Raw genomic sequence first — 11,332 nt, 5'->3', positions numbered from 1 at the left:
TGATTAGGAATTTTGAAGAACCAAAAAATAAAACTCAATTGCAAAGTATACTCGGAGTTTGTAATTATTATCGTCGTTTCGTGATAAAACATAATAGTTTCGTTACGCCGTTTAGAGATTTGTTAAAAAACGATGCGAAGTGGCTATGGACCGAGAAACATGCGCAGGCATTTAACGCACTTAAACATAATTTTATTGATGCTGTTTGCTTGAGTCATGTGATACCGGATACTCCGTTTAGAGTCCAAACTGATGGTAGTGTTCAGGGTATCGCGGGAATTTTATATCAGATTGATGGGAATGGTGATTATTGTATAATTTCTTTAGCGAGCAGATGTTTAACAGAAGTTGAATCAAGGTATACAACCACGGAAATAGAGTTGTTGGGAATTGTTTATTCTGTTGCTAAGTTTAGGGATTATTTGGTGGGCCGGAAGTTTGAGATTGTTACGGATCATAAAGCTCTTACGTTTTTGAATTCTACAAATTTTCACACTTCTCGGCTCATAAGAATGGCCCTGTACTTGCAGCAGTATTCATTTACAGCGGTACATTGTCGTGGAGTAGATAACTTGGTCGCGGATTTTTTTAGCAGAAATCCTGAGAGTAAATTCAAAGAACAAATACAATCACCGATCAGCATATCATCTTTATATAAATATTCTCTTTCACAAAACAAAAAACATGAGTCAGTTGCTTTGTTGATTATGGCAATGAGTGAGGAAGATGCGACGTTAAAAATAATAATGAAAAATATAGGTAAAAAACAAAGAGATGATTCAGGTTGTGCAAAGTTTTTTAAACAATTAAAGAATAATAACAAACAAAATAATAATTTACAATTATATAATGAAGTATTATTTATAAAAGAGTTAAAGAGCGAAATATGGCGTATAATCATACCGGCGGAAATAAAAGTGGAAATAATAAAGTTAACACATGCGAAGTTGGGACACCCAGGTGTGTTTAAAACACTTTCGTATTTGAAGCAATATTATTATTGGAGGACAATGAGTAGAGACGTCAAGGCGTACATAAAGAAGTGTGATCTTTGCCAGCGTGTAAAGTACTTGTCGATCGCGATGGAGGGACCATATCAATTAGTTGATTCAGTAAAGCCGTCAGATTTAGTGACGGTAGATTTCTATGGTCCTCTCCCTCGCGGTCGAGGGGGAGTGGAGTATGTGTTTGTGATATTGGATGCGTTTTCTAAGTTAGTTCGTCTTTATCCGATGAGAAGGGCTACTACAGACGCAGCATTAAAAAGAATTACTGATGACTATATTCCTGATTGCGGAATATTTAAAAGAATATTGAGTGACAATGGTAGTCAGTTTACTTCTCAGAAATGGAAGATCGAGTTGGAGAAATTGGGCATAAAAGTAGTGTATAGTTCGGTTAGACATCCACAATCTAATCCTACCGAGCGAGTAATGAGAGAGATTGGTAGATTATTTAGAACTTACTGTGAAAAGAAACATACCGCATGGCCATTGTACTTAAAAAAAATTCAAGACATGTTAAATATCACAACACATTATAGTACAGGTTGTGTACCTCATGAACTGCATTTTGGAAAACCTATTAAAGACGAGATATTAAGGATTTTGAGATTTCCTGAATCAAAAATAATAGATAAAGAATTTTTAATAGTTTTTGCTAGAAAAAATATTGAAAGAAGTTTTACAACGCGTATTAGGGGTCAAAAGCCTTCAAAGGTTGTAATTAAAGAGGGAGACTTAGTGTTATTGAGAGTGAAGCATTTATCCAATGCACTAGACAAGGTGACAAAAAAGTTCTTCCATTTGTTTGAGGGACCTTTTAGAATCTCCAAGGACTTAGGACAGAATGCATTTGTATTGGTTGATCCTAATGACGATAATATTGTAGTTGGTACCTATAATCGTACAAATTTGCGCAAATATAATATTTAACAAGAATGAGAATTTGAGTATGATAATATTGATATTCTGTGCAAAATGTATGAGAAATGTTATGAAATAATGTTCAGTGTGTGAGTGAAATGAGAAGAATGAATAAAATGCGTTGAACAATAGTGAAAATGAAGATGAATGTTTAAAGAGATGGATGGTATGAGAGAAATGATTGTGTGAGAATGAAAGTATGTGTGTCGTAACGTAGAGTAAGTTTAGGATAAGTTTGTATTTATATTAGCGTTGAATGAATAATTGACGAGAATCTTTGCGAATGAAAGAACATTGTAATTATGTATGAAATTTAAGATAAGTTATAACTAAAAAAATAATGAATGTATAGAGGTGCACCGAAAGAATCGATTCGAATTAATGGAGAAAGTAACCGGTTATGTAAGATAATGTAAATAGATGGATTGAAGGGTTTTAAGCGGTGTTAAGTATGAGTGAGAGGTGCAATGGCGCTTTCGTTTCAAATTTGTTGTGGACTTGTATTTCATGAGGGCGGATTGTGTTTTTGGCGTAGAATTCTTCTCCACCAAAAAAGGGGGAGTATGTGACGAATCGATAAGATGAGTCAAATGATCTCGCTCAAAGAGGCGGCCGATGGCTCGCTCGACGCGGTCTGCGAGCAACTTCACGCTGAAACTCGCTCGCGAGTTGCTCGCAATATAGACCAACAGAGACTCCGTTTCCCGCCGCCGAAGCAGCAACAGCTCCAGAGGGCTCCGTACTGTTTTCTATAATAGAAGAAGACGGCTAGTTCTTGAGTGGGAGTTTTGCAGCATTCTTTGGAACAAGAAGACGATTGAAAGGTGTGACAATATCATCATCGAAGAAGAATTTCCTGACTATTACTGCTGGCGTGGATTCAACGAATATTAGATAAGTAACCTGATCTACGTTAGACTGCCTGAGAATTTTAACTGTAACTTCGAACCATTTGAATTTAAATATTGAATTGGAAACGAAAGGGCCGTTCGCGCAAAGACAGTAAATTGCAATATGAAATAACGAATGGAATTTGTAATTTAGATCATGTAATTAGTGATGGAATTTTATGATTGCATCGCGTATTTTATATAGTTTTATAAAATATTAACTCAACGAGAATTGGAATTACTAACATTTTGTTGTAATATAATTAGCATAACGAACTAGTGAATTTTGTAATGAATGACGTATTGAATTAGTTTGTGAATAGTATGGGAGTGACTAGTGTGAGTGTGGCGGAATGAATGTGTGAGGATGGAATGAATGATTTGTGAAGATTATTTTAACATTGAAATAAGAAATAACGAAAATGTAAAGTAATGGGTGCGCGCCGAATATAATATCACTATATATATATATGAATGGCAATTCAATTGATGAGATTAATGATCATTGTAAAATTGGAAAAATGGGATTGAATACTAATCTTGTAACGGATTTAATTTAAATTATGTTCTATTGCTCAATTGGTGAATAAATACTGAGATGTTCAGTGTTGAGATTTGACATTGAATTTAGAGTTTCTTGCATTCTTAGTCTTAAGTATGTGACCACTAATTTGAATATACTAACATTTAAATATAATATTTACACTCCCCTGCCACCACGAGTGTGTGTGAAGTGTTTCGCCATCGAGGATGAAACCATGCGCGCGCAAGTTCGCGACCCAAAAGAAAGGGAGAACAAAAGACATTATCCGAACGCGCTGTGTGTGCTAAGTTTCGTTCGCTGCCGAACACTCGTCATTAAGGTAAGCTGGCCAGCTTAATTTCGCGACCGCGATTGCATGCCTGATAACCAATTTTCTGTACTCGAAGCGAAGCGTGCATGTAATAGCTCTGCTAACAAAGAGCGGCGAGCGATCCGACACTGTATGTCATTGTCGTGCGAGCGCGGTATGTAAACATAAACAGGCGAGCCGAATGTAATGTAACATTCAGAAGTAATAAAGAGTTTTCGTCTGTGATATTAACCAGTACTTTTGACGTGTTTATTTCGTATTCGTAGTTAGTTGGTTGACTGACACCTGTTCCCTCTTGCTCTCCGACTTCCGTATTGAACATAGGTAATTACGTGCGTTTTTCAATACGATTACGCGGATAAAATTAATTAAACGGTAACAACCCCGTTCCAAGGAAAATAATAATCTGGAACCTGAATATAAAAGACCGGATCCACATCGAGAACAAAAAATACAAGACCCACGAAGAAAACCAGATTATTTTGTCGACTTTCCTAGACGATCGAAGAAAACTATAGATAAATATCTTTTTTCCAACATTTTGTACAATTTGGACCATTATTGTATCGTAAAGTGGTGCGAGACAACAAAGGAGCTCTCGCTATTAGATATGCTCAATATTACAAAGCTGCTGACGAGGCAAAGGCTTTAATGGAATATGATCCTGTCTACGACGCTAGGTATGCTGAGATACGGAAAAGAAGATGGAATCAAAGTAACGAAATGAGACATCACTGGCTTTGCGACAAATGGATAGATGCATCAATCTACGAGGACCATAATACTACCTGTAGGTGGCAACACCAGTAGAAACTCAGGGAAGGAAAGATCAAAAGACAATACCCTAAGTCGGAAGTAAGGAAAGTAAATAATGCGAATTTGACCAAAACAAACCGGCTTAGCACGAAAATAGACAAAAATGCTTCTACGGACCTTGTCACGCTCACGAAAAATAAGCTACTGGACCCTATTCCTAATGCACGGGCGACCTTACGAAAAACACAACAAGTTAACTTCATAGAAGACGATGTAATAACAGGAATCGACCTTGAAGATAGAAGATATTTAGAATCAGCTGTATAGTTTATAAGTTATAAGATGGGGAAGAATTATTGACATTGGACCTTTTAATTGTATTTTTATGATTTTTTTTTTATTTTGTGATTTTCGTATCACTTATTATTTATATTATAGTTTGCACTCTCGTGCTCTGTTGCGTTAATGAGTAAGAATTTGTTTCGTTTTCAAAATGCTTCTAATTATTATTATGATATAAAATAATAAATAATATATATGATTATAAAAGTGAGATTTCCATGAAAAGATAGACTTTACCCCAGTTTCTTATGGTGCGAAGTGTTCTATGAGTCGAGCACAAATTACAATAGGAAAAGAGAGGATTCGCTCAGTTAATCACTATGAGAGAAAGAACTTAGGTATTAGATAAGTTTATTCAATCTCATGTGCTCACTTTGCAAGGCTAGGAGTGAATGCTAGCCTGCGCAAAAATCAGTGTATTTATATACAGATTTTTCCGCCTATTTTCGCAGAACAGCTCTCTTCGGGTTGTTTACGCAATTGTGAGAAATAATTTTTCCAAATTTACAAGAGAATAAACAGTAATAATAAAATTTTAAAACTGGAACGGGGCGGTTATCTAACAAAATGATAAATTTATTAATGCACGAACTTCCACGATGCAGAGCTAATCGCCGTTCCGTTAAACACGTATAGTTATACGTGTCTTCGCCTTTACGTTTGATACTTTCGTTTCAATGTCTTCTTTCCTACAGAGTTGAACTTACCTTAAGTCACTTGACGTGATACTCGATCTATGTTAGGTGTGAGTGACCTAATGCTTAATCCGACTAATCCCCTAGACGAAATCGGATTAAAACTTAATCCATTATAGATTATTAAACTGTTAGGAAACGAAATAACGTAAACGACGAATAAAATTAATCATGTTTAATTCATAAAAACTGCAGTCTTTTACAGGTCGGAAGATTAATGCACGCGAATAGGATTTACAATTATTGATAATAATTCGGTGAGAGAGAGAGAGAGAGAAAGAGAGAGAAAGAGAATTCGAACTTTTGCCGCAAAAACTAACGCTCGGCACGAATATAAAAAAAAACGCTCGCGATAGACAAAATACTTTCGAAAGTATTTTGTCGCACAATAATAGGGAGGTAGGTGCACCTGCGGTGCAATTACGGTGATTAGCCGTAATTGTTGAATCAGCAAAATCAACTGTTGGTGCTCCTCGGATTCAAATCAGCAGCGCTGCCTCCTTCACAAATCTGCTGCTGCTTTACATGCTGCTGCTGTAAATGCTGATGCTGTGGTGTTTCCTCGCTACACTCGCACGTATTGAAAATCCCTGAAAACTTTATAACAAACGACGAAACACTGTGCAAAATAACTGGCGGTACTACACATGTAATAGCTGAGGCTTAACTGCCTATTTTCAAATTCTCGCCCACCCTCTCTCTCTCTCTTAGTCGTTCAAACTAGCATCGCGAGTGTACGAATCGCGAACGGATCGATTAATCGAATCGACTACCTTAGCAAAACATGTAAACTTTACAAAATCAGATGTTGATCATTTTATTATAATTTACAATAATCACAAAAAGTATCGTCAAAAGTTATTAACTAATAATGTTAATAAATATGATAACGCAATATTTACAATAAAACAATAATAAAATTTGACACAGATTAATATAGTTTATCACTAATAAGTAATTTCTTAAAAGAAATACTCAAATTAGTTAATAACATTTAAATTATAATAAATTTTCGTATTTGTAACGGTTTTTTCTAAAATTTTATAATGTAATTACTAGATTAATTAATCAAGATTAATAAATTATAAAGTTGTCATTATTATGTACAAAATTAATGCTTTCGATCTATATATAATTATATTTTTAAATAAATTATTAATTATTTATTTATTGATAACAGTAATAATTAAACTGTTATCAATGAAACCACTTCTTACTCATGTTTATAAGATATTCATAATGAATTTAGATTATTCGCATTATTCTGATAATTAATATTTACAATATAATAAACAAATTAACTTTGCATATTAAAATTCAATATAATTTAATAATTAAACGTAATTAAAATTATTATAATCTAAATCTATGCCCTAAAATCTATATAAAAAATGCATTGTTTCATCAAAATTACTCATACTCTGATAAACTTAGTTATAGATTTTAGTTTTGTAGGAAAAATTTCAGCCTTCTTAGTTTGGCACTCACTTCTAACTGTCGGGTCTCGCTCTCACAATTCGTCTGTACTTTTTCGTTTTCCTCTCTCATTTCTTACACTCTGTCTCTCTCTGAGTCACACATTTATAATCGCTTCATGTTTTATAAGGAGCCTGACGTCACATATATATAGATATAAATATAATAGTTTTTGTTATTTCATTAAAAACTTAAATCTAACGCTCGGCGTGAATACAAAAAATTACGCTTGCGATAGACAAAATACTTTCAAAAGTATTTTGTCGCGCAATAATAAAGGGAGGTGCACCTACACTCCCGCCCAATAATCTTTGCCCACCTAAGAACAAAACGACTATAACTTTGAAACTCTATATCTCGGCTGGAAATACACCTACAGAGCTCTGCGGGGGCTCATTTGAAAGGGTTTTTCGAGCACTTTTTATTGGTGTATATTAAAATCATGCTTAGATATTTTCCTTGTAGATAGGGCGGCGAATATCAAAACAAAAATTACGTAATTTTTGCTTTTTCTTTAACCGCTTGCCATTTCGAGAAAAAAAATCGTAGAAAAATTCTAAACATAGCATTTTTTAGCTCTTTTTCTGCACTATCCAAAACACTGATTCAAAAATAATTTTCGACTAAATTCAGCGATTATATGAGCATTTCATTCAAAAACAGCATCTATATTCATTGCTCTGTATCTCGGAAAATTCGAATTGTAGAAAAAAATTTTCTGGAAAGAAAATGCTCCATTTTGTAAGTAGAATACGTGAACGAAATTTCATAATCATATGAAAACATTTTTTTTTCAGTCGTAATATCAAGTAGTCTAATTTTTTCAATATTTCACTTTGGAATAATAAAACAGATCATTTATACTCGAAGCTATTCTATTAATTGTAGACAAATTTTAATTATATGCAAATCTCGATCAACGAAAAATCTAAGTAGAAAAAATAATCTAATTTACCAAAACTGACATAACTAATGATTAGTGAAAAAAATTTTTTTTTAATGTTGTTCTAATCTTCTAAAAAATTGTTTACCATAGTAACATATTATTGAAGTATGACACCAAGAGATTTTAGTAAACGTTATCAAGTTATTGGATTTCACATAAATGGTAAAAGCAATCGTCAGATTGCTAGTATTCTCAATATTCCTCGTCGAACCGTAGACTACAATGTAAATAAATTTAAAAGTAGCGGCAGTGTTGAAGACAAGAAGCGCTCTGGTAGACCGCGGAAACGATTGCTTTTACCATTTATGTGAAATCCAATAACTTGATAACGTTTACTAAAATCTCTCGGTGCCATACTTCAATAATATGTTACTATGGTAAACAATTTTTTAGAAGATTAGAACAACATTAAAAAAAAATTTTTTTCACTAATCATTAGTTATGTCAGTTATGGTAGATTAGATTAATTTTTCCATTTAGATTTTTCGTTGATCGAGATTTACATACAATTAAAATTTGTCTACAATTAATAGAATAGCTTCGAGTATAAATGATCTGTTTTATTATTCCAAAGTGAAATATTGAAAAAATTAGACTACTTGATATTACGACTAAAAAAAAATGTTTTCATATGATTATGAAATTTCGTTCACGTATTCTACTTACAAAATAGAGCATTTTCTTTCCAGAAAATTTTTTTCTACAATTCGAATTTTCCGAGATACAGAGCAATGAATATAGATGCTGTTTTTGAATGAAATGCTCATATAATCGCTGAATTTAGTCGAAAATTATTTTTGAATCAGTGTTTTGGATAGTGCAGAAAAAGAGCTAAAAAATGCTATGTTTAGAATTTTTCTACGATTTTTTTTCTCGAAATGGCAAGCGATTAAAGAAAAAGCAAAAATTTGGTAATTTTTGTTTTGATATTCGCCGCCCTATCTGCAAGGGAAATATCTAAGCATGATTTTAATATACACCATTGAAAAGTGCTCGAAAATCCCTTTCAAATGAGCCCCCGCAGAGCTCTGTAGGTGTATTTCCAGCCGAGATATGGAGTTTCAAAGTTATAGTCGTTTTGTTCTCAGGTGGGCAAAGATTATTGGGCGGGAGTGTACCTTGCGGTGCAATTACGGTGATCAGCCGTAATTGGTGAAGCGAAATTTAACGGTGTCCCTCAAATCAGCTGCGCTGCCACGCTTACTAATCTATTGCTGCTTGAAATGCTACTGCTGCTGTAAATGCTGCTGTTGCTGCTTAGCTTTCTCGCTGCACTCGCACGTATGTAACAATCCAGGAAAACTTTATAAATCAACGACGAAACAATGTGCAAATTATATGGCGGTACTGTTTCAAAAGCAGCTGAGGCTTAACGCGTCCTCTCTGTCTCTCTCTTAGTCGTTCGAACTAACATCGCGAGTAAACGAATCACGAACGGATCGATTAATCGAATGGACTACCGTTGCATATATATAAATCAGAATTAAAATTAAAAAGTAATATAAAAAAAATAAAACTAGATAATAAATTAAAAAGAGCAATAAAAATTTAAAAAAAGTTGAGTGTAAATCCTATTGTAGCCTCCGCTTAGCATATTCTAGGATCGTGACGTATTTCACCAGCTAAAAACGAGGGTAAAAGTATTATTTTTATTTTCAAAAGTACGTATTCTTGCATCATTTTTTCCGTAGAAGCGATTAGCGCTATTATTTTTCCATTATAGTATATTTCGCGAAAATTGTTTAAACAATTATTGTTTAAACAAATGGAAAACTAACTTTTATCACTGTTTTTATTATCTTTTGTACATATCGTCTAATCACAGTGGCTACTTCCGAGCCATATGTTCTGGCTTTGGCTTGGGCATTAATGAATTTCAAGAAATTTTTATCTTTAACCAGAAAATATTTTTAAACATATTTTACGACGTTTCCGTAATCTTCGTAAGAGTTTTAATTTAAGTCTTTGAACATATCTTATTGTAGATACATATAATAGGATTAATATCAATAGCTGAATGGTTGGAAGAGGATTTAAATGAGCACGTTTTTTTCACTTTTCTTTACTTTTATTTGAATCTATTCACTTCCGATAACTTATATGTATTATATTAATATTCTGTCAAAAATTTAGTTATAGCATATTCGTTAACTCTTTTAATTTTTTTAAATCTGATATAACAATACGTTAATCAAAATTTTTTAATTCATGCATTTTTGATTTTTTCTAGACTTTGTGATATTGCAACGATTGCCGAAAATCGTTAGGCCTCGTGTGGACTGTCGAGCGTGGCTAAGTGTAATAGCCATGATCGGCTTAGGTTAGAGAGAGAGAGGGCGCGTTAGGGGCAATGACCGGGAGGGGAGAGCTAGCGAGCAAGTATGACTGTGTTCTTCAGTCCGGCGACATCGCAGTTTTTTCCATCCGAAGCAACAACGTGTTTTTCCATTCGAGTGATATACAGGGAGATTGAATAGCTAATTTGTGAGTGGTGAGAAGAGCGTGCACACTGTGCAACGTGTGCAGCATCGGCAGCAGCAACCACAACCTCGCTAGCATCCACTGTGCAGCGTAACATCGGCAGCGAGAGGCGGTTGCAGAGGCAACGCGTTTTTAGCGTAATCGGATACGGTTGGCCACCGTATCTTCGTCAGATCAGCGGTAAGTGCGCTGCACTCTGTAATTCGTTTAGCGTGCGATCTCGCGCAGCGTGCGCGGTGAGTTTTTTAGGTAGCGTGTGTGCGACTAATCCGCGACGTTCGCGAAAACATCTCTCTCTCTCCCCACTCGATTTATTTTGTTGATACAGCGTGCGTTCTGACTCTCGGCAAATCGTCCTTTGTATAGGATTAATCTCGTCCAAATAAAGTGGTTGAATATTAATAAAAGACGATCTTATTATTTCGTCTCACCTTGTCCGGTGTCGGTGTTTATGTTTACATTTTGATTCGAACGCGCCCGTAGTCCAACACAGATCGCGAACGCAATAGAAGGAGCTGTTCGTCAACCGAGTTGTCTGCAGTGGTCGACGGAGCGCTGGTAAGCAAGCGCATCAACGCCTCTTGCGGAGAGTTCGCACATCGAAGTTAGATCGCTGAGAGGACTCGGCGCATGCGTACACCGGAGCAAGGTGAGTTAGTGTGCTCGAAGCATACAGCTAACAGAGCACCGTTTGGCCGTATCGATAATTACAACTGCCCGGGATTTGCGACTAAACGGTAGCGTGTTACAATATGTAATAGTCACATTATGTATGCAGATAGAAATTTACAACCGGAATACACTCTCAAAATTTTGATTGCGACTTGTAGAACAGTTAGTAGCAAATAAATTTATTTATACCTAAAGGTAGAAAAAGAAAAGCTTCTTCTACGAACACGGAAAAGCCTCATATAGCGTCTGAGGAAGAACCTACAACATACAGATATGCGTCCGGCGTACGAATGAG

The sequence above is a fragment of the Phymastichus coffea genome, unplaced genomic scaffold, assembly GCF_024137745.1.
Source record: "Phymastichus coffea isolate CEN01 unplaced genomic scaffold, Cenicafe_Pcof_1.1 PCOF00018, whole genome shotgun sequence".
In the NCBI taxonomy this organism is placed as follows: domain Eukaryota; kingdom Metazoa; phylum Arthropoda; class Insecta; order Hymenoptera; family Eulophidae; genus Phymastichus; species Phymastichus coffea.
The sequence above is the reverse complement of the archived record's forward strand: the minus strand, read 5'-3'. Positions refer to the sequence as shown.